General features: G+C 38.9%; 1 long non-coding RNA gene and 1 other non-coding gene across 2 annotated transcripts in view; both read left to right on the top strand.

The window, feature by feature from the left end:
• Nucleotides 1–11433: 11433 nt before the first annotated feature.
• Trnap-agg lies at nucleotides 11434–11505 on the top strand. Its single transcript has one exon. It is a non-coding gene; the product is annotated as a tRNA-Pro (tRNA).
• Nucleotides 11506–11671: 166 nt separating this feature from the next.
• LOC113469499 overlaps nucleotides 11672–24077 on the top strand; it is a 33405-nt gene continuing 20999 nt past the window's right edge. Inside the window, exon 1 of the long non-coding RNA XR_003392889.1 lies at nucleotides 11672–11775. This is a non-coding gene — a long non-coding RNA (uncharacterized LOC113469499). The remainder of the gene's footprint in view (nucleotides 11776–24077) is intronic.

The raw sequence follows: 24077 nt of genomic DNA, 5'->3' as shown, positions 1-24077 counted from the left end.
TCCTATTTTGTCTCATTTTCATTTATTTAGATTTTTTTAGAGGGAACTTTTTCGCTTTCCGAATTTGGAAGTGAGGGCCGAATTGACGACAATTTTTCTTGAAAGAATCTGGTTAACTATATCGTGGTATAGTTGGGGATTAAAAAAATGTTATTTCAGTAAAAACAAATTTATCACACATGTGCTCTCTCTCTCTCTCTCTCTCTCTCTCAAATATGCGCTAGCTTCCTCTTTTTCCTCTTCCCTCTTCACTCATACATTTCAGGCCTATTTTTTTCTCCCTCCTCCTTCCCTCTTCTCCCTCCCTCTCCTATATCCTGTTTTCCCCTCTTTTCCTTTTCGTGCACTCTTCGTCCCCTTCCCATTTTTCTGTCTCCTCTCTCTCTCTCTCTCTCTCTCTCTCTCTCTCTCTCTCTCTTCCTCCCTCTCCTCTTTTTCCCTCGTTCATCCCCAGGGAGGGGGTGTGAGTGTAATAAAATATCCCCGGGAGTAGGTGTCATAGAAGGGAGACGTCATAATTTGTCAATTTACATTCAGCAATTTGTCACATCACATATGAGGAGGCGGAGGGGAGAATTTTAGGAGGGAGGGGGAGAAGTTCAGAAGAGGGGCCGTTTGAAAGGGTGGGAGACGGAAATTTTTGGGGGAAACTTTCGGAGGAGAGAGGGATTTTTTTTAGAAAGGCTGGGAAACGGGGGGGGGACGGAAATTTTTGGGGGAAACTTTCGGGGGGGAGGGGGATTTTTTTTTTTTTTTTTTTTTTTTTAGAAAGGCTGGGAAACGGGAATCTTTTTTAGGAGAAAGGGATGGAAAGGTGAATTTTCGGGGAAAAAGGGATGTTTTTTGTCCTGCTTAGGACAAAATTATATTATATTTTTTTTTATTTTTATATTTATTAAAATAAAAAAATATAATAATAAGATATGTATATAAAAATAGTTGTTAACAATGAGCTGGTTTATAAATTTTATGAAGGTAGCATCAGAGTGAAAAGTAGACAATAAAAATATTTTACGCAAGCCTCGACTAAATTCCTAGTTCCCCTCAAGATGTAATAGAGAATACTCATCAACAAATAATAGTTCTGACAAAGAATGGATGAAACTGTTGAGTTGAGTAATATTGTCAAAACATTCGAAGAATTAGAGGGTTATAGAAATCAACTGCTTTGTGATAATGAAAATCTAGTTGTAACGGTTACTGACTTGGAAAATACGATAGAAGAACTTGAAACTCTACGCCGAGAAGACAAACAAGTAATTAATGAAAAAGATGCAACCATTGAGAATCTTAAAAGGGAAAACAAAAATTTACAAACTATTCTTCAACGTAAAGACCAGGAGCTTACAGATGTCAGAGGTCTATATGAAGACCTAGCTGACTTGGAAAAGGAAAATGATTGTCTTCTTCAAGAAAAGAACCATTGCGAAATTCAACTATCCAATTGCGAAGAGAAAATTGTCAAACTTGGGAGTGAAATCGAAGACAAATGCGCAGCAATTGAAAGACTAGAAAATCAACTGAATCAAATGCAAATGAAATTTATTGATTACAAGAAAAAGTTTGAAGCTCTAATAAAAGAAAATGAAGCAGATAAAAAACGGTGTCAACATTTCGAACAACTTTTGCAGGAATCCAAAGAGGAAATCAATGATATCAAAAATAAATTACAACAGTGTGAACTAGCGAAGTATAAACTTGAAGATGTGAATAAGAAAAATCAAGCTCAAATCAAGCAGTTGAAAAATACATTAGCAGTGGAAACTGCAAAACATGCAAAATTCCAAGTCAGACTAGGTGTTATGGAAGAAGAACAAAATGAAAACAAACGTGAAATTAATTATCTGAAAGATGAAATATCAATGTTAAACCGAGAACTGATTAAAAAGGAAAATGAAGTAGACCATTGTAATGAAGAGCTGGAAAGGAAGAAGGGAGAATTTGAGAAATATAAAGATACAATCGCAACTTTGAAAGATAAAATAATGATTAACAAGAATGTACCACCTCCTTGTGACAGGATGATAGGATCTTCTTTCAACACCAAGTTCCGATCTCATCATTCCAACTATAGTCATCCTCCTACGAGAAGATTTCCACACACACTTGATTCAAATTTTAAAAGGCAATCCATGTCCAACCGATGTGTCGATCGTGGACATGATAAACCAATTTCACTAAAAACACTAAGAAGCGGCAGAACAAAGTCTGAAAGATATCGGCCATATAGTTCTGATGAATCTATCCGACACACCTCATTCCATAGTAATAGAAACATCAACAACTCTGATACTAAATACAGAGATCCACACGGAAAAGATTATGAGATGCAAGATCTATTGAGGTATAAAAAGAGCTGTAATAACTTCAATACTCAAAACCGAAACATCGTTAGCTATTGTGATGTGACTTCAACAAACTTGAATGCGAACAGAAGCCATATCCAACGTGAGGTACATAAACATGACAGAGGTGCATGTGAAAGCCGTAACAATGGAACTTCTAGAGACTTACGTTCTACTGATGGAAGGGATTGGCAGCAGCTAGACGAAACTCCAAAAAATACTCGTGGATCACCAAAAAATGTAAAAACAAGTAAAAACCGAGAGGTAAATATACCTGGCGAACTTAAAGCAAAACCTAAGAAACCTGTGAAAAACAGTAAAAAATGTGAACCAAAGAAAAGTCAATCAAAGAAGAAAAAGAAAAAGTCGACACCCAAGAAATCTTGAAGCTATTGAAATGCAAATTATTAATTTATTATATTTCTAATGTTCAGTGAATTATTAGTATTATTCAAATGGGTGACTTTGTCAGTGTATAACTGCTATTTTAGTGATGTGACGTGACAGAGGTTTTAGTGAAACCTCTGTCACGTCACATCCATTTCGTGTCTCCGAGCCTCCTAAAAAAATGTAATACTATATACCTAGTATTACATTTTTTTAGGAGGCTCTTTTACTATATACTATATAGATAAAGTATTACATTTTTTTAAGGAGGCTCGGATATATACATTTAGGTACATAAAACTTATGTAAATAATATTCTGGATCAGGCAGAGTAGGAAGTAGGTGCTTGCTAACTGGGTAGGTAGGGTGATGGATAATTAATTGTGTTAAGTGGGAGGTATGATATTATTAACGTGGGATTTATGTTCCGACATGTTATACATGTTTATGTCGTACATAAACATACAGTTTATAATTTATGTTAGGCTCAAAATACGGTACCTATGTTTCCCCCAGGGGGTTTTTTTTTTTTTTTTTTTTTTTTAGATTATTAATTTAATTAAAAAAGATTAGTCTCTTCCATTCGTGATCTATGGGGAACAGATTTGAATATTTCCAGATATTTTTCCTTTCTGTTAACCTACATAATATTGTGTTACCCGTAGTTTAGTGAAATCAAAAAAATTGAAAAAAAAAAAAAAATCCAAAGATTTTGGACCAAAATTCTCGAAATTTTGCCTGCGGCGCATTAATTTCATTTTCCTCTCTGGCGAGTTCTAATTTGGGCTAAACGATTTTTCCTCTTGTTTAGGTACATATCTATCTCTGTATCTCTTTTTTCCCTGTTTCTTTCTCTCCCTCTCTCCTCCTCCTCCTCCTCCTCCTCCTCCTCCTCCTCCTCCTTTTAATATATCTCCTTCACTCATCTCGTACTCCTTCTCTTTCTATTTATATTTCCACTTCTTCTCCCTCCTCCTCGATCCATCTCCTATTTTATGCTCGTTCAAATATTCCGTATTTCAATCACATTTTCAAACATCGCTCTGTATAGGTTTGCCACAGTTCAATGCTTCATATTATTCCTCTCTTCTTCTCCTCCACCTCCTCCTACTCTTCTTCTTCTTCTCCTCTTACTTCTCCGTTTCGATTCCTTTTGCCACCCTCCCGAAATTGTTTTAGGTACGCGTGTTTGGTTACAGATATCTTCTTCCTTATCTTCTTCTTCCTCTTCGTTTCGTACTGAATCTTTTTCTTCTTCATCTTCTTTTTCTTCTTCATCGTCTTCTTCTTCTTTTCCTTCTTCTTTCTTTTCTTCTTCTTCTTCGTTTTGTTTTGTTTCTTATTGAATTCCAATTTTCTCTTTTTTCTTCTTCTTGGGGGCTTTCAATTTTCAATAAATTCGTCCCTCCCAGGAACATTTATCAGAATAATAAGGCCTCCGCCTCCATATACCCTATTTAGATACGTACGTTTGTTTGGTATTCCTATATGTAGGTTTCAGTTAGATGGGGAAATTCTGTACAAAATACCAAATTCAAAATTCATCGATTTATCTATTGGGTAGTTGGTTATGTTGAGATACTATGCAATCATCATAAATATCTAGAAATAGAGGGCATAAAAGGAATCAGTCTCTATTCTGACCAAACCATTCCTGAATAGGCTTGGGTGTGAAAAAAAAGGCATATTCTCTTACATCCAAGCCTATCTGGGAACGGAAAAAAGTCAGATTATAGAGGCTGTTTCTCTTTTCGAAAAAGGGGGGGGGGATGAATAGCTCACCCCTAAAAGGGGATTTCGCTAAAAAGCCTAAAAGGTGATATTTCCCTAAAAGGGGATTTAGCTAAAAAGCCTAAAAGGCGATATACTTTTTTAAAAGCAGTTTTAGCATTATCACTTCTGAGATTTCATGACCCTACCTGACCTTTATCTTTAAGCTAATTAAAACCTCGAAACCTCCGCAAAATGAGTAAAGTAACACCCTCAAACCATATCTTTCTCTGTCTGACTCTCTCTCTCTCTCTATCTTTCAATAATAATAATAATAATAATAATAATAATAATAGTGCTTATTTATACTGCTCGAATAGGACTGAAAAGTCCCTTTACCCCAGCAGTGGGCTACTACTATTATTGTGGTCAAATTCTCAAATCATTGAGGATAAAATTCCATACCTCGGCTGGGATTGAACCCACGCCCTCCTGTTTACCAGGCGAGCGCCTTGACCACTAAGATAAAATTTCATACCTCGGCTGGGATTGAACCCACGCCCTCCTGTTTACCAGGCGAGCGCCTTGACCACTACACCACAGAAGCAGGATTTATCCTGAACAGATAAGGTTCATTCTCATAACAGCTGGCTTTCTCCTAGCCTGTCTTCCTTCTATTTTTGCTTGGGCAGTTACAGTTCCCTCTATCAGCACACTCGGTCTGATAGTAAATTCCCAATACATATATATACCTATAGGCTATAGGTACCCACTATACGCAGGTTTCTAATATGGTACTCTTTATTCACAAAGAGACTCTCTTGATTTCCTCCGAAAAGGTAGATGGGAGGGGATAATATTTAAGAGAGAGAGAGAGAGAGAGAGAGAGAGAGAGAGAGAGAGAAAGAGAGAGAATGTTAAGGGAAAGAGAGAGAGGGAGAAAATCTTAAGGGAAAGAGAGAGAGACAGAGAGAGAGAGAGGGAGAGAATGTTAAGGGAAAGAGAGAGAGGGAGAAAATCTTAAGGGAAAGAGAGAGAGACAGAGAGAGGGAGAGGGAGAGAATGTTAAGGGAAAGAGAGAGAGAGGAGAGGATAAATAGATTGAACTAGAATCTAGATAAGATGACAGAAATAGAAAATGGTTGAAAAAGAAAGAATATAAATCTTATTGCACACCTAGACCATAAAAGGAATATTCCTACCAAATTTCAGCTTTCTAGGTGTTGTGGTTCAGGAGATAAAGCGATCAGTATGTGAAATGTGAATGGATCTTGTTTTTATAATATAAGATGCATCAGATGCATCACCTAATTTTGTGGTTAATCTTCAAGAATAAAAGTTTTAGGAGTCGAACTTTCTATCTGCCAAACTCTCAATCAGTAGGTGTCACAGAAGGTATCAGGTATTCCTAACAGAGATTGCTAATGGCGATCATCTCTCCTTATCACAAAGACACAGCGGTCGGGAGAGATCAAAAGGATCAACAGATATTTTTTAATCGTTCTTCAACAGATGAGAAGCAAAAACTTACTGAAACTCGCAGGCTAAAAGCTCAGAAACGAAAAGCTAAGAAGATTAAAACCAGCAAAAAAAAAAAAAAAAAAAAAAAACGATTTTTTTCTCTTCTTCTGTGATGATATTTTTTTATCATTAATTTTATAAAGTTTAATTTAGAGATTTAAAAATAGAGAAAGAGAATTATAGAAGGACAGAAAGGGGGGAAATAAAGAGAAGGAAAAAAAAAGAGAAAGATCAGCAAAAAACTCCCTTAAGGGCGGACAATTTCTCTGAGACATGGTGGCTAATTAAAATAGGGAAAATGTAAATCCAGGGTGGGGGTGATTAGGTAAGGAAAGCATTAGACTCTTTAATTAAGTAAGAACTAAGAAAGTTAAACTGTATACCAAAGTAATATGATAATGATATAAGGAATATTTGGTGTAGTTGTGTTGGAGATAAAACTAAGAGTAGTTTAAGCGCTAGGTCGCAGGTTCGATTCCCACCTCGGGGCGGATTTTATAATCCTAAATATATACAGCCCCTTGTGTAACTGACTGACTGACTCACTCACTGATTCACTCACTCACTCATACTAATTCTAACCCACTTCTAGACGTGCTAGGGAGATGCGGTTTTCACCATTGGATTCCTTATTTTTTGTAGGTACTGGGAAAAATCGGAAAATCCCGAAATTCCAAACCCTTCCCGAGATATTGACGTTTTTTAGTCCCCCCATAAGAAATACACAGGGAACAAGGTTTGAGGCCAGCAAAACTTTTCCTACGTTTAATATTTTACTCTCGCTTTTAGTTTTCAGTTTTCATTTCTTCGAGACAAGACTCAGGGACGATATTAGTTTTCAGGGGCGAAGCCAAGGGAGCGCGAAGCGCGACCCCAAGCACAACCCCGCGAAGCCCCCGGGAGCGCGCAGCGCGACCGTAAACAAGGGAGCGCGAAGCGCGACCACATGCACAACCCCGCGAAGCCCCGGGAGCGCGCAGCGCGACCCCATGCACAACCCCGCGAAGCCCCCGGGAGCGCGCAGCGCGACCGTATACGCAACCCCGCGTAGCGAACACGCGAAGCCCCCGGGGGGTGGAGAGCCCCCCTCCCGAGTATAAATATAAGGTGGTACGTCAAAATCTCTGAAAATTTCAAGTGGTACGTGTTTACTAAAAGGTTGAGAACCCCTGCTCTAGCCTGTTAGAGTGGTTAGCTTGGTTGTAAGCGTTGGGCCGCGGGTTATTTTATCCTCAAGGGATAAGGTTCGTTCTCGGAACGGCTGACTTTCTCCTATCCTGTGTTCCTTCTCTCTTCGATTTCGGGACGATAAGACCCTAGCTGTTACAATCACAGATCCCTCTATCAAACCTCATGAAAAAAAAAGAGCCTAACGTCTTTTAATAATAATAATAATAATAATAATAATAATAATAGTGCTTATTTATACTGCTCGAATAGGACTGAAAAGTCCCTTTACCCCAGCAGTGGGCTACTACTATTATTGTGGTCAAATTCTCAAATCATATTGAGGATAAAATTTCATACCTCGGCTGGGATTGAACCCACGCCCTCCTGTTTACCAGGCGAGCGCCTTGACCACTACACCACAGAAGCAGGATTTATCCTGAACAGATAAGGTTCATTCTCATAACAGCTGGCTTTCTCCTAGCCTGTCTTCCTTCTATTTTTGCTTGGGCAGTTACAGTTCCCTCTATCAGCACACTCGGTCTGATAGTAAATTCCCAATACATATATATACCTATAGGCTATAGGTACCCACTATACGCAGGTTTCTAATATGGTACTCTTTATTCACAAAGAGACTCTCTTGATTTCCTCCGAAAAGGTAGATGGGAGGGGATAATATTTAAGAGAGAGAGAGAGAGAGAGAGAGAGAGAGAGAGAGAGAGAAAGAGAGAGAATGTTAAGGGAAAGAGAGAGAGGGAGAAAATCTTAAGGGAAAGAGAGAGAGACAGAGAGAGGGAGAGGGAGAGAATGTTAAGGGAAAGAGAGAGAGAGGAGAGGATAAATAGATTGAACTAGAATCTAGATAAGATGACAGAAATAGAAAATGGTTGAAAAAGAAAGAATATAAAAGTATAGGAGAGAGAGAGAGAGAGAGAGAGAGAGAGAGAGAGAGAGAGAGAGAGAGAGAGTAGGTACCTAGACGAAAAATTGACAAGAAAGGAAAAAGGAAAACCACTCAAAAAATACATAAAAGAGACAAAAAAAGTCTCTTTCTGTCTCCGTCCTTTATCTCCCTTACCTTCTCTTCCCCCCTCTCTCTATCTCTCTCTCTCTCTTTTGTTCTGTGTACCTTTCCTCCAGTCTTTATTTTATTTTGAGAGAGAGAGAGAGAGAGAGAGAGGTAGAGAGAGGAGGGAGAGAGACGAAAGGATAATGGAAAGGTTGGAAAAAAAGGATTTTAAAAGGATTTGATGTCGTATCCTTCAATTAGGAACACGCAGAGCTGTTTTCTCTCTCTCTATCTCTCTCTCTCTCTCTCTCTCTCGTTGGTTATCAAACTAAAAACATAAACGAAACTCAAATATTAGGCGAGCGAGGAAAAGTTTTCTCTCCCGCAGTCTCTGCACTATCTCTCTCTCTCTCTCTCTCTCTCTCTCTCTCTCTCTCTCTCTCTCTCTCTATCTCTCTCTCTCTCTCTCTCTCTCGTTGGTGCCTTTTTATACCTACCTACCTTCCAAAGCCGTCTACGTATAGGGAGAGCTTCCCCCCCTTTTGTTTTGCCCCCAAATATACTAAAACTCGTAGGTGCTTTTCAGCCTGAGTGCACCCCAAAATGGCTAGCATGTTGTCCCAGCTGATCATTCGTCCATAATCATGGACTGACGTTTCGGACTCGTCACAACATCGACCTAATTTCGATCCAATTTCCACTTCTCAGTAAATCACATCTTCGCTGGTGGGGCACTATGATTGTCACCTTATTAGAGAGGAAGGATAAAGAGAGGAAGGAAAAGAAGAAGAGGAAGAAAAAGAAGATGAAGAAGAAGAAGGAGGAGAAGAAGAAATTCTACGCCCACAATATTGTGAATAAGAAAGAAAGAGACAGAGGGTGAGAGAGAAAGAGAGAGAGAGAGCAAGAGAGAGAGAGAGAGAGAGAGAGAGAGAAAGAGAGAGAGAGAAGACGAAGAATGAGATGCAGGGAAAGAAAAAAGGAGGAAAATTTGAAGAAGAGGAAGAGTAGCAAAAAGATGAAGACGAAAAATGGTGAATAACCTATATAAGTATCTACCTACCTATACGTTCCATTTCTCAAGATAATAAGCACGAAACGAATGAGATAATAAGAAAGAAAAGAAGAAGAAGAAGAAGAAAAATAATAACAATAATTGAAAAATATTGTACGAAAAATGTAGGTAAGATAGGAAGGAGAAAGAAGAGGACGAGGAGGAGAGAAGAAGGAGGAGGAGAGAAGAAGGAGGAGGAGGAGGGTGAGGGGAGGAAAATACAATAATAAATTCTTTTCACCTTTCTTTCCACTTGACAGAATTGTCACTCCCTCCTTCATTACCTAAAATTCTACTTTTTCCTTCTCCTCCTCCTCGTTCTTCTCCTCCTCCTTCTTCTCCTACTCCTTCTCCTCCTCCTTCTCCTTCTTCTCCTCCTCCTTCTCCTTCTTCTCCTCCTCCTCCTCTTTCCTCCTTCTTCCTTTTCCTTATTTTAGCCTCCTCCTACACACCTACACCCACTCTTCCCTTCTTTCTTCCTCCTTCCCCTTTCCTGTCCTTATTTTCCATCTCCCCTTTTTCTCTCTCTCTCCATTCTCTGCCTCCACCTTCTTCTCTTTTCTTCTTCATTTTCTTTCCCTCCAGTTTTCTTCTTCTCCCTGTGGCCCAATTTCTTCTTCTGCTTTTTTTTTGTTCATTATCAATTATTTTTCTTCTCCTTCTTCTTCTTCTTCTTCTTCTTCTTCTTCTTCTTCTTCTTCTTCTCCTCCTCCTCCTCCTCCTCCTCCTCTTCCTCTTCCTTCCCTTCCTAATCGCCCTCCCTCTTCCCTACATCTATTTTTATGTGTTTTTCATTTCTGATTGTATAAAATGACAATATTTTCCCTCTAACAAGACAGTTTTCCCCCAACAAGAATAAAAGTGACAATGTAGAACGTATGTGGTACCTCGCCTAGTAATCAAGAGGACCGTGGGTTCAATCCCAGCCGAGATATGGAATTTGGTCCTCAACATTGGTAGGTATCTAGGAGGAATTCTTAAAGCTTAAAGCTGTATAGTGAGTTTTCGTCATCGTCTTTGTTAAGGATTTGACAAATTGATTATCTATCATCCGTTAAGTTAGGTTACCTACACATTTTATTCTTCTGGATTCTGCTATAAATTAAATTAAAATGCATACCTAGCTACCTACATAAATGGCTGATAGAGCTTTGTGACGTCAGCCTCCCTCATTGATTCTAGTCTACATAATTATATGTATAGGTTCTAGGTAGATATATCTATGTACCAATACTATAGATAGGTGTGTATGTATGTATGTACTAGCTAGATAGGTAATAAAATATGTACATTAGGTATACAATACCTAATGTAGGCATAGGCATATTAAGAAGTTTATAAACACACATGACGTCATTCTAGAACTCTGCCTTCACCCAAACAAACTCTCACCTATTTCACATTTGAAACATAAATAGAACAAGGGTCGTTCTGTGAAAACGCCAAGCGTAGTCGCATTTCCTTCAGCAATTTCCCCTCTTCTGAAGTTCGTTTCCCCTCGTTTCCCCTCTGAAGTTCGTTTCCCCTCGTTTCCCCCCCTGATAGCGCCGCTACTAAACCATGGGAAATCCAAGATGGCGTGCCATTCGAATCGTTTCCGTTTCCCAAAGGAAAATAAAACTTATAATGAGTTTGAATTTGAAAACAATACCTACCGTCCTATTTTATAATTTTAAAAATATTGTACCAAATACATGAGACCTTGTTTAGACTGCGGGAGTAAAGGGACTTTTCAGTCTCATTCTTGCAGTACCTACCTATAAGCAGGGTATATTCTATTCTATTATCTGATTTCTAATATGCAAGGCAAAGCCAATGCAAGCGATGACACGTTGAACACGTTGAATGCAGCACTTCTGGATCACTGAAGTTGAGCAACGTTGCGCGTGGTTATTATCCGAATGGGTGACCAATGTGGCCAATCGCGTGATGCTGGCTTTTCCCGGTCCTACTCCAGGCTGGGTGAGTTTATCACCGAATGGAGGGGAATGCCCTCAAACAGTTGCAGTTATACAGTGACCATCAAACAAAACTTTAGCCTGTGCATTCTTCTACTGTGATTCCCCATGTGGTAGTTCTGCAGACCCTTTCACCTCGGGCTCGGGAGTTTTTCCTGGCATTCTCATTTCTTCGCAGACAGAGTTTTTGAAAGTCACTTGCAGTTCTGAATGCATGGCCAATACCTTTCTAATCTACATGGCATAAAGTACGATTAATTTAGACTCTACCTTCATCGTGGCTTGGTGGTCTAGGGGTATGATTCTCGCTTAGGGTGCGAGAGGTCCCGGGTTCAAATCCCGGCCAAGCCCAATTTTTTGGATGAATTTTGACTTTTTCTCTTTTACAGGGTGAGGGTACCAGTTTTGGTCGAACAGGCTCCGGCAGTTAATTTTACATTTTTTTCTGCGGCCCAATATCTTTCTATAGGGTAAACGCCCTAATTTTCGGCCGGGCACCAGTAGTCAATTTCTTCTTTCTTCTGTTTTCAGGTAAGATGGTGCTTCTACAAATTCAACATTAATTTATGGATGTCTTAGCTTGGACTAACTTTGTGTCCCAATTAACACCAATAAGTAATGGTTAGTGTTGGTAAGATAGGTAAGTATACCTAAGATAACAATATAGGTAGGTAGGTACTTGGTCTTCAATTTTTCACTTATCTAGGTAGGTACCAGAAATTTTCAAATATCATGTTGGACGCAAATTTAACACTCAACAGTATCTAAATACCTAATCCTCCTCAAGTCTTAATTAGATCATTAAATCTAACATCACTTACGTAAAATTTGAGCTTAAATCTAACGCCGCTTACGTAAGATTTGAGCTTAAATCTAACGCCCTTCACGTAGGATTTGAGCTTAAATTTAACGCCACTTACGTAAGATTTGAGAATGACGATCTTGATGCTTTTGCCCTCATTTGCTACTGAAATAACTTCTGCTGCAGTGCAACCCATTCAAAATTTTGATCTCTAATTGACCTGAATTTGATCTCCGCGGATTCTCCTGGTATTTAATTACAAGAGATTAACTTACTTATAGTTCAGAATCTTCAACTCTGTATGTATATTGGGGGGGGGGGGGGGGTGTTCTAAGAGCGACTTGCGTACTTCAAAAGTAACAAAGGGTTTTACCTTGCGCTCTGTTCGGTGACAAGCTAACGTTAACCTCACCCAACCTGATTGGGGCCGAAAAAGCCAGCAGTACACAATTCCCCACATGGTCACCCGTCCGGATACTAACCACGTGTACCGTTGCTTAACCTCAGTGAACCATTGGGAAGTGCTATCACAGCTTCTAACCCTTCTACAGTGTATTCTAATTCTATTATATTCTAAATTCTAATGTAGAAATTTTAATACCTATATACCTATTCTAGGTTTCTATAGGTAGGTACTGAATTTCACTAAAAGAAAGTACCTACCTAGATATAATGGGTACTTCAAGTTAAGGGAAGGCTCCCTAGACTGAAATGGGAACATATTTAACGACCTACAGAAATAATTTTTGATTTTCCCAACCTCGAATCCTTCCCCTTTCTCTCATCCAAATTCTTACCGCGAGTCCTCCCCTTAATTCCACCCCAATTTCTCCCAAAAAAACTCGTCTGTCTCCTCCACCTCCCCCTCCTCCTCTTCCTCCTTCTTCTTCTCCTTCTTCCTCTTCTTCTTCTTCCTCTACTTCTTTTTCACCTTCTTTCTGAGAGAGCGAAAAAAAAGGTAAATTTCCATTATTTTGTTTACATAAAAACTTAAACAAGTTTAAAGTTTCCCCCCCCTCTCCCCTCTCTTTCCTCCACCCCTGTTATCAAGATGAGAGAGAGGGAGAGAGGGAGGTATAAAGTTTCTCCAACAATATCTTTCTCGAGAGAGAGAGACAGACAGGGAGGCGGCGAGAGAAACTGCCTATGAGAAACTTTAATTATGTTCAAATATATTACAGTCCCCCTCTCCCTTCTCCTTCCCTTCTTTTCCTCTACCTACCTTTCTCTCCTCTCTCCCTCTCTCCTTCTCTCTTCTCTCTCGTCTCTCTCTCTCTCTCTCTCTCTCTCTCTCTCAGTCTCTCTCTATCTTCTCCTGTTTTAATGACTTAATTGAGAATTGTTAACAATTTGGAGATGTAAGAGAGATGGGGAGAGGAAAAAAAAGGAGAAGAAGAAAGAGAGAAATATGAGGAGGGAAAGAGAGCGAGGGAGAGCGCGGAAGAGAAAGAGAGAAGGAATATGAGCGGGATAGAGGAGAGAATTAGAGGAAAAGAGAGGAAAAACAGGAAGAGAAAGAGGGACATACATGAACATAGTAAGAAAGAATATTTCCTCTTCTTTTTTTCCGCAAAGGGAGAGAGAGAGAGATAGAGAAGACGAAAAGAAGAAGTAAAAGAAATTCAGAAACGAGAGAGAGAGAAAGGCAGAGGGCAATATGGGGGAGAAAGAGAGAAGGAGAAAGAAAATGAGAAATGAGGAAAAATTTATTTTCCCGTGAACATTTCTCAGATAAAAATATATCGCACGGCATTGAAGAAAGTGAGAGCGGAAGAGAAGAAGAAGAAGAAGAAGAAGAAGAAAAAGAAGAAGAGGAAGAAGAACAACAACTAGAAGAAGAAGGAAATATATAAGAAATGAAGATGAGAGAGAGAGAGAAGGTGAAAATAAAAGTTGAAGTTTTCAGAGTAAGAGAGATCAGAGAGAGAGAGATAGGAGATTGAGTAAGAGGGAGATAGAAAAGAGAAGTGAAGTGTAAAAAGAAAAATTGGGCACTAAAATTATTGAAGTTTTGATCTTAGTTTTCTCTCTCTCTCTCTCTCTCTCTCTCTTTCTTAGCACTTTCTTTCATTTTCAAAATGGGGCTTCATATGGAATAACCCAAATATAATAAATGTGTTATATTCTATATACAGGGTGTTGCTCAAACTCTAAATATCTAAATTAATAAAGGGTGGGTTAGCCAATTGAAAGAAACTTGTGGCGACATTCTTGTGTGCTAGATAATAAAATCAGACTGATTCGTAAACATTTCGATTTTATATTTAAAATTTGGCCGATTTTTTTCTCCTTTTTTTTGAGAAAAAAAAAGGGACTGACCCGACGAACAGAAGACTCCTAGGAGATAGAAAAGGATCATCTGCAAGGCAGCAGAAAATCCTGACGCCTACGTCAGCAGTCAGCACAGAACAGATGAAAGTCAGCAGTCAGCACAGAACAGATGAAATTCAGCAGTCAGCACAGAACAGATGAAATTCAACAGATGTTGACTGTTATTATCAAAGAAATATTGAGGACTAGTGATCAACTACAGGGGGGAATCGGACAAAGGGAAGAAGAGAAGATAAAGAAGGACGTGAAGAAAAAGGGAGAAGTAGTAAACGAAGAAGGTGGAGGAGGTTAAGGAATATGTCCAGAAGAAAAAGGAGGAGAAGAAGAAGAAGAAGCCAAAGAAGAAAAAGAAGACTACGAACGAAACACACATCATTTTCCCCAAATTCCCAAAAAACTGCAATTTCCTCTAAAACGAGTCATGTATTTATCCCTCCCTTTCCCATATTTATCCCAATATGAGGGATTTTTTCTTTGCTGTCACAGAAAAATGGGAAAGAGAGTGGAAGAATTTGGAGGAGGAAGAAGAAGAGGGGAAGGAAAAAGAGGAGGAGGGAGGGAGTGAGTGAGAAGGAGGGAATGAGTGAGGAAGAGGGAATCCCATAAATCACACGAATGTCGTAAAATACGTACCTATTTCTGACACTTGAATTGGGAGCGAGGGGGGAAAGGGAGAAAAAAAGGGAAATATAGAATATAAAATCCCATATAATTTGGAAGGAGGAGGGATAAATAGGTGGGAATTACTAGAAATGACAACATTTTTGTCTCTCCTATTGTTAAAACAAAGGGGTCAAAGTTATTCAATAATAAATTTCACGTTTTAAACACAAAACTATACTCGTACAGAATATAATCCTTTTTTACGTGTGTTTTAAATTTAAATTAATAGATAGGTTTGATAAACATTAGTGTAATTTTCATTTCCAATCAGATAGATACATAATTATATAGGTAGGTATCTACTTTATTTGTAGGTATAGTTTTTCATAGTTTGTTATCTAATGGAATTTTAGGAAAATGTTCGATCTCACTTAGGTACATAATAAATAATAACGATAGCTACTTTCACTAAAATGTTTAAAATAATTAATTTTCATAGTGATAGATGATCATCATTTAATAATGATAATTTGATAATAGTAGACCGAAAACTAAGTGAAAACTTCAGTCATAATATCTATTCCTTTTCACACACATCTTCTATTTTCCCCTCCAATAAAGCTAAACGACTTTGAAAATGACCCTATCTAAAACAATTGTCACATTTCGTCCCAACCTTCAGGACCTTTTAGCATTCAAAATACAATTTGGAGTTTGGACTCAAAAATTGACCGAAACCATTACTCCAATACACTCGGAGGTAATAAAAACCCCGACCCCAACCCCCGTCCTACAAACCCTGGTTGGGGGGGGGGGGTCGGCCACGAAAACTGGAACCCTCTAACTTAATTCTGACCCTCCTTCCCTCTGGCCATTATTTGACCCCTGCACCCTATTTTTCGGAACCTCTATGCGTCCTATTTTATGTATGAAAATAATAATAAAATTCAAATGATATGGAGGGAACGTCATCAGAGTAAAATGTCCAATTTATTTTTGTCACCCAAACTCCCCACCCAAAAACTACCCCATTTTCGTATCCCCTCCCGTAACTCTACTTTATTTTTTTCTTCCCTCTCTTCATCAAATGGCCTTCCTCCCCTCCATCATCACTTCTCCTCTCCTCTCTCCTTTCCATGAATCTTCCCTCCCGAATTTTCCAAATTCTTCTTCTTCTTCTTCTTCTCCTCCTTCCCTTTTTCCACCCCTAACTGCTCCTTCTCCTCTTTTGGTGTCACAGTTCTCTTCCCCTCCCCTCCCGCGCTTCTACATCTCCCTTTACTGTTCCATATGATCATCCTCCCCCTTCATTCCATAATGTCTCCCTCCCCTTCTCTCATATTCTCCTTCCCCTTGATTTCTGTCTCCTTCTTTTCTCCCCCTCCTATATCAAACCACCTCTATTATACCTGTAATTTAGTAGACTCTCTCTCTCTCTTTATCTTTCTCTCTCTCTCTCTCTCTCTCTCTCTCTCTCTCTCTCCCTTTCTTTCTCTTGCGCTCTTTCTCTTTCTCCTTCTCTTTCTCTCTCTCTCTCATAATAGTTTTTCAGGTTTTTGTTTTGTGCACTCACGAACGTCGGAAAAACTTTCATCAAAACTTTCTGATGGTGGAAATGACAAAATTATGACTGGGGGGGTGGCGTATGCATAATTCAGGCTAGCTATTACCTGATTGCATGATTTAGCTATATGTCCTAATACATTGCATAATTTAGCTAGGTGTGATTGCTTTAGCCTGTTTTGTCTGGGGACAACCTGGCTTACCTGGTAGGGTTCCCATGCCTGCTGCGGAGTTTTGAGTTAGCGAGGGATATCCTTTGAGTGAGGAAGGCAAAGGACCTTTTGTCTCCCGTACATTCTTTGAGACGCTTCCACGCTTCGCAATTTCTTTGATAAACGCGCCTTTGGCCGGTTGATTTCACTCTTTGCGACCAATGGTCATTCGCCATTTTCTACTGTCCACTCAATACCCTTCTTCCTCCTCCTTCTCCTCCTCCTCCTCCTTTTCTTCTCCTTCCTCCCTAGTCCTAGTCCTCCTCTTCCTCCTCCTTCCTGTTCTCTCTTCTCTGTTTACTTTCTTCGTTCGTTTTTTTCTTTTTATTGAAACCCTATCCATAAGATATTGTGTCCCCAGAGTCCAACATAAAAACCGAATGTAAAAAGAAGAAAACGAAGAAGAAGAGAGAAAAAAAAGAAGGAATAATAATAATAATATCTAATAAAATAATGGACTAAAGAAGAAGAAGAAGGAGGAGAGGAAGAAGAAGACAAGTGGAGAGATGTGGACAGTTGAAACGAAGAAGGAGGAGGGAAGGGGAAGAGGGAGGGAGAAAGGAAAATGAAAAGATATCCCTTTTTTTTCAGAAACAAGGGGATATTTTTCAGGAACAGGTAAAGGCTGATTGCACATTGCTTACAAAATTATTTCACTTAAAATTCACACAAACATAATATTACTTATTAATAGAATACTCGGTAACTTTCTGATTTCTGCAGCTCAGTGTAGGGAGCCTGTGAGGCAAAAAGGACTAAGTACCTAAATGAAGAAAAAAAAGAAGAAGAAGAAGAAGAAGAAGAAGAAGAAGAAGAAAAAAAAAATACTTGCTATCCTACTCCAATGGAACAGTGAAGAAATGTTTGCTAAAAAATTGGAATTGAAAAAAGGTCGACCAAGATTGGAACTTTGCTACCAAGATTGGAAAGTGAGGAACCAAATTTCAGAAAAACAAGGGACTCGAATTTTTTACAGTGTAGACATGGCGGTGTGGTAATGGATAGGACTGGACAGTAGGAGATAGTAGAAAATAGGATAGTAGGAGGAGTAGATAGTTTTGAATAGATAGGACAGTAGGAGAAGCGTTGAATACGTAGGAGATAGTAGAAATAAAAGGGAAAAACAAGCATACAAAGAGAAGGGAAAAAAATGCTCATCACATTTGACAGCAAAAAGAGCGGTGATGTGAAAGAAGATGACAAGGTAGTGACACACAATACACATCACATATAAAATACACATCACAATATTACAGAATACACACACATAACTTCAAGATGAAAATATGAAACAAAAGGAGAAAGGAAAGTGTGAAAGGTACACAAAAATGAAAGAAAAAACTGGAGAGATAACAGAGGAGGAAAAAGGAATCCACAGAAAAAAAAAACTTGTACGTATGATGAAAAAGAATAAGGAGTAAGAAAGAAAAGAAGAAGATGAAATCAAAGAAGGAAAGGAAACTGGGAAAGAAGATTAAAGAGAAGGAAGCGAAGAAGAGATAATAGAAGAAGCAAACCCAAACAAAATAAAGATACAAGGAAGAAGAAGGATAAAAAAATGAACAAGAACAATATGAAGAAAAGAAGATGAAGAAGACGAAGAAGAACAAGATGAAGAAAAATGGAAAAAAAATGCCAACATGGAAAGAGGAAATTTGAAAATAAAATCATTTAACTACATGCTCCTGCAACATTTGAAGAAAGAAAAGAGGAGGACAAAGAGAAAGAACGAGAAGGTAAATATTGATAAAGACGTCAAGGTAGAGAGAACAGGAAGGAGTGATAAAAGAAACTAGGAGAAAGAATTGATAAAGAAGGGAAGGAGAGAAGTGGATTTTTTTCTGCCGGAAATAGAAACATATTACGTTAAAGATGTATTTTTTCCACTACCAGCATATATTGTAGTTGTTTACCCTGTTAATATACCTATGGAAGGAGAGAGAGAGAAAGAGAGAGAGAGAGAGAGAGAGAGAGAGAGAGAGCTTAGATATGGGAAAGAGAAAAAGGGAGATAAAAATAAATCTCTTACCTTAGGAGAGATAATAAATATTATGTACCTATGTCTTATTGACGACTTGGAAATGGGACTTTTAGTAAGAGCAATGAAAATGGGATAGCAAACAGCAATGGTTTCTGTGTCTGCTAAGCAGTGGCGTAGCGTGGTCTAACTCCAAGTGTCGGAAACTAATTTCTATCACAATATCTATCTAATAAGAATACAATAATTATTTAAAGTCAATATTTAAGGGTATTTGAGTGGAATTTTCGAGTGTATGGCCGCCATACACGCCCTACATGGACGCTACGCCACTGCTGCTAAGCATGCTAATGACCTGTGTAAGCACCTTCTTAAGTATGTAGATATTGTAGATACATTAAAATTATTCTTTATCTCGAAATTTCGATATCCAGAACTTTCTAGAACAAGGAACAAGTCACTAACGAATCTACGAGGATACATCCTGGTTTCCCATCCCCCAATCACAGAGCCCCATCCCAGTCTAACAATTGTACTCTGTCTATACAATTGTATCTCCATCAATACAATTGTATGCTATGCACCTTCCTGGATAATTTTGCCACATAATAAGCTTAACAAGAACATAAAATATTATGATAAGAGAGGGAAGAGAGAACATGAAAAATATAAAAATCAAAGAAAAATGAAATTTGAAATCAAAGAAACAAAAATGAAAATCACAATCAGTGTTTGTGTTCGATGAAATATTCATGGGTCTGCCAGAGAGAGAGAGAGAGAGAGAGGGAGAGAGAGAGAGAGAGAGCGGGAGCAAAGGAAAAACAACAAAGAATATTTTTTTTTCCAATTCGCTACGAGTTTTCAAAAAGAAGTTTTGATTTCTTTCCCACTTCTCCTCGTCCTATGTAGTATGTATATGGAAAACTTCAATCATCGAAAGACTTACGGTTGAAGCTCTAACAGGTAAAGCCGTTACAACAACAGCTGAAGCCGTTACAACAACAACAACAACAACAACAATCGAACATCCAAAGCCATTTAAAGAAAGTAGCATCCTCCGACCAACAAGAGGCCAACAGACTGTGCAATCTCGACTATTTTGCTGGAATCTCAACCGCTGGAGGAAGACAATAAAATTGTCCTCACGAGGCTGAGTATAGTCATCTGTCCAGATATCATTCACGGGCGAATGTTCACGAAATTGCACAATTTCACTGACCGTCGAAAACTTGTCTTCCAAATCTGCCGAGCATCTTTCCGAAGTTTATCATATCACTTATCATTATCACTAAACTGATTTTTCGCCGCCACTGCGCCGCCCCAGTAGGTTCCGTTCATGTTGCTAGCCAGATCATATTGTTGGTGCGGGATGTTTGAAATGTTTTCGTTCCCATGTCTTTCCTTTTTCCTGGATAATATGGTCCGCGTTACACAGGACTACGAGGGCGCTTTCAAAGGGACCTCAAACATCCCACAGGAAGGATGAAGGACGCAGGAACAAATTTAGAGACCATGTTTGATGTGAACAGGAATAAAGGCGTGTAGATGTTTGATGAGACATGGGCATTGATGAGATTGACTATCGACATGGTTGTGTGAACTTTTGTGTGATTTGTTGACTCATTTGTATGTAACATGACAAAACTTGTCGTTTGGTCAAAGAGAGCGCTATAAACTGCTTGCCCTAGAGTGCTCTAAGATGGGGCGCAGCTCTGTCGGGAAGAACACTGAGAAAAAGACTATGGAGATGAAGGGATTGGAGAGGTCAAAAGAAGGAAGGAGCAGGTCGTTGTGGAGGATAAAACTGGGGGAGGAGGGCTAGAACAGAAGAGGCATTGTCTCACTGGAGGGGAAACTGAGGGAGGAAGTCCACAAGAGAAGAGGTAAAGCGGTTTTGAGGAAAAAATCTGGAAAAGACTAAAAGAGGAAGGACAGGGCCTTCTAGAGGGAATATTTGGGGACGGGGCCCAGAAGAAAAGAGGCAGGGAGTTGCGGGGGAAAACTAGGGAAAGACGCCCACAAAAGAGGAACAACAGAACCTTGTTGGAGGGAAAACTGGGAGACGGGGCACAGATGAGAAAAAAAGTGTGGCAAACTGGGGAGAGGGACGACTGGGCGTAGATTCGTATAACCTTAACCCAACTTTGAGGGCTGTTTGCCCCTACACCTCTAAGACCCTACGAAGTACGAAGACCCTAGTAGTAAAGAGACAGAACCTTGTTGGAGGGAAAACTGGTGGGGAAAGGGAGGTTAGGGAAAATTAGTAGAAGAAGGCTCCGTGGGGCAAGTGCCCCACTTAGAACAATATTTTATAATGAAATTAGCCGCTAATTAAAGCCGGTAATTTAATTGACACCAGATCGCGTGGTGCGCAAACATTAGATTCGATGTTTTAAGAGAGATTTAAAACGTTGATATTGCTATTCTCTTATTGGATGGGCAGTAAAGTAATTTGAGAAACAGAATGGAGACTTAGCATGGGGTAATTTTCACCGTACAGTTTTAGTGGAGGTGCAATAAAACGTGTGTTTGCATTTCTGTTTGAAGTTCCAAGTTTAATAAAGTCCAATAAATAAATAGGTAATTAATGACTGTTAACCCCACTGGAGTGGGAAAGGGCCTAGTGAAAGAAGAAGAATTAGGTAAATAATATCAAGTAATATTAAAAAAAGAAATAAATAAATATGTAGGTATTTATTCGCCTAATAATTATTTGGGAAGCCGTGAGGAAATTCACTCTGACTAAAAACAGGAAATCCCAATTCTTAGTCGATATTTGGACTAAGATTTTTTTTACTTTTTTTTTTCAGGTTTATACCTGGATTCGAGCCACAGTCCACTAAGTTTGAATCTAATAATGTTGGAAAGAAGAAGCAAAGGTACAACGTGTACGGAGGATCATAGAGAGTTAGAAAGTACAATAGGAAAATGTACAGAGGAAAGGATAAAAAAAAGTCTAGGACAAAGAGAGGAAATAAAGAAGAATGGAAGAACTAAGAAAAGTACAAAGAGAACGGGAAAATATAAAGAGGAAATAGAGGAAAGACAAGGATAAATCTCCGGGGAGAAAGAATGGGAAAGATATCAGAGGAAGGTCGAGAAAGAATAAAGAACAAGAGAAAGAGAAAGAGAAAGGAGAAGAGAAGACAAAGGAGATTCTCTTTTTTATTTCGCTCGAAGGATCAAATGATTTTCTTATAATTAAAGAAAGTAAAAAAAAAATATTTTGGGGGAAAAACAAATGAAGCGGGAATCCCAAACAGAAGAAAAATCGTAGAAAAAGAAGCTAGAGAGGTCAATGGAAAAGTAAAAGGGATGAGTGAACAATAGAGAATAGGAGAGAAATGTTGAAGGAGAATTGGGAAGGAAGAGAGCGAAGGGAAACATGATTAAGTGATTGAAAGGGAGAAGGAAAAGAAGAAGAAGAAGGAGAAGAAGAAAGAGGAGAAGAAAATGAAAATGAAGATGGCAAAGAGAAAGAGTTCGTAAATGATGGAGTGGAAACAAAAGAAGATGGAAGCAAAAGAGAAGGACTTGAAGTTGCATCAACGAATAGAAGAGGTTCGGGAAATGAGAGCTGTTTTTCAAATAAGATTGAGGCCGTGGGGAGTGATGTATTTTTTCACCAATTTTAAATGAACATTATCCGAGTTTTTGGCAACGATGGATTCGCTTTCCTCGTTGATACCAACCTATTGCTAGCAAAACATGCACCTAAAGAGGCACTGCGAAAGTTGACTGAACTGGACCAAAAAACTTCCAGAATTTGGACTAATTAGCTTATGCAGCAAAATATACAGCTACAGAGGCATTGCGAAAGTTGACTGAACTCGGCCACATTACTTTAAGAAGTTTTGGACTTTGGAAGACACAGAAGCAATAATTGAAAGTTGAAAGAGAGGGAAAAGAACTACGATTAGATGAGGAACTAAATGAAGAGAAGAAGGAAGAGAAAAATGACGGAAATGGTCAAACAGTAGATTGCAGGAGATGAAAGAGATTTTGTTTACCCTACTGGATGTGGCTCGTACAACTTCCTCTAAGACGAGTCGGGTCGTCGCTATTTGTTTAATATGTCCACGTTTCCCCTCTAAGAGAGTATTTGTTTAAGAGGGTCATTTATAATGACCCCGAAATGAAAGTTTGCAAGGACTAAAGTTTCCGAGGGCCAAGTTTCTTTTGAAACAATCACGCACATGTCACCTGACAAACAAGAAGATAAGGCCAACCATTTCCCAAGCAAATACGATATGTTATTGGGGAGATGCACCATAAAATAAAACTCGAAGAGGACGGAAAGAAATGAAAGGGACCTTCCTCTGATATCTTTCCCATTCTTTCTCCCCGGAGATTTATCCTTGTCTTTCCTCTATTTCCTCTTTATATTTTCCCGTTCTCTTTGTACTTTTCTTAGTTCTTCCATTCTTCTTTATTTCCTCTCTTTGTCCTAGACTTTTTTTTATCCTTTCCTCTGTACATTTTCCTATTGTACTTTCTAACTCTCTATGATCCTCCGTACACGTTGTACCTTTGCTTCTTCTTTCCAATCTTGCTTTTTTCCGTAATCTTTCGTTATACTCTTTTCTGCAATGCTTGTCTTTCTCCTCTTCCTCCTCCTTCTCCTTTTGGCTAGATTTTTCAATTTTTTCCCTCGTTCCAGCATTTTCTCTGTGGACTTTTTTTTCCCTTTTTTTTATTAACTTCAAGTGTATCCAAGAGATTTAGAAAATGCTCGAGTGGAAGCGCTATTCGATTAGCTTGTGAACAATATTCTTCGCGGAATGAAGAGGGTTTTTTAATTAGTTCAGTGGAGAGGTTTCTTCCATTTTCTTCTTGTTTTACCAGACGTTCTCCCCGGTTCAATATCCCTAATGGAAAAGAAAATGGGAGAGAAGAACAAGGGGAAGACGAAGAAATGAAACTATCTTACAGGATTCAAATGTAGCTTTATCTGTTTTCCTGTATTTCATGTACCTTATCTACAAGCACAAGGCCAGTTTTGTTAGTTTGAAGGGTAGCGCGTCAGCCTTAGCAGTTACAGTTCCCTTTATCGAACCTCTTCGAAAAAAAGTAGCTTTCTCTGCTGTCCTGAATTTCAAGTAGTCATGGCGAGAAAATGGTCCCCTTCTGTCTTCAGGCAAACATCTACAGAATAATCAATAATACCTCTCAGTCTACCATACCACAACGACAAATCTCATTCCATTTCACGTGCAACTAGTTCCTTCGAAGAGAAATCCAATCCACTCTTTCCTTCGCCTCTGATGACCACACCAAAGAGTCCGCAGCACAGCTGCCCGCCGAGATCCACTTTTAATAAAAAACGCCAGAGATATCCCAGTCACCAGTTTTATTTGAGCACAAAAGTTTATTACAAAACTTGGGGTTTTGCGACTCTTTTTTTTCTCCCTCTGTCCTCGGGGCGTTAAGAAAA

The sequence above is a fragment of the Diaphorina citri genome, unplaced genomic scaffold (genome assembly GCF_000475195.1).
Source record: "Diaphorina citri unplaced genomic scaffold, Diaci psyllid genome assembly version 1.1 scaffold1106, whole genome shotgun sequence".
Classification (NCBI taxonomy): domain Eukaryota; kingdom Metazoa; phylum Arthropoda; class Insecta; order Hemiptera; family Psyllidae; genus Diaphorina; species Diaphorina citri.
Note: the sequence above shows the minus strand (reverse complement) of the source record. Positions and strands in the feature narration are given on the sequence as shown.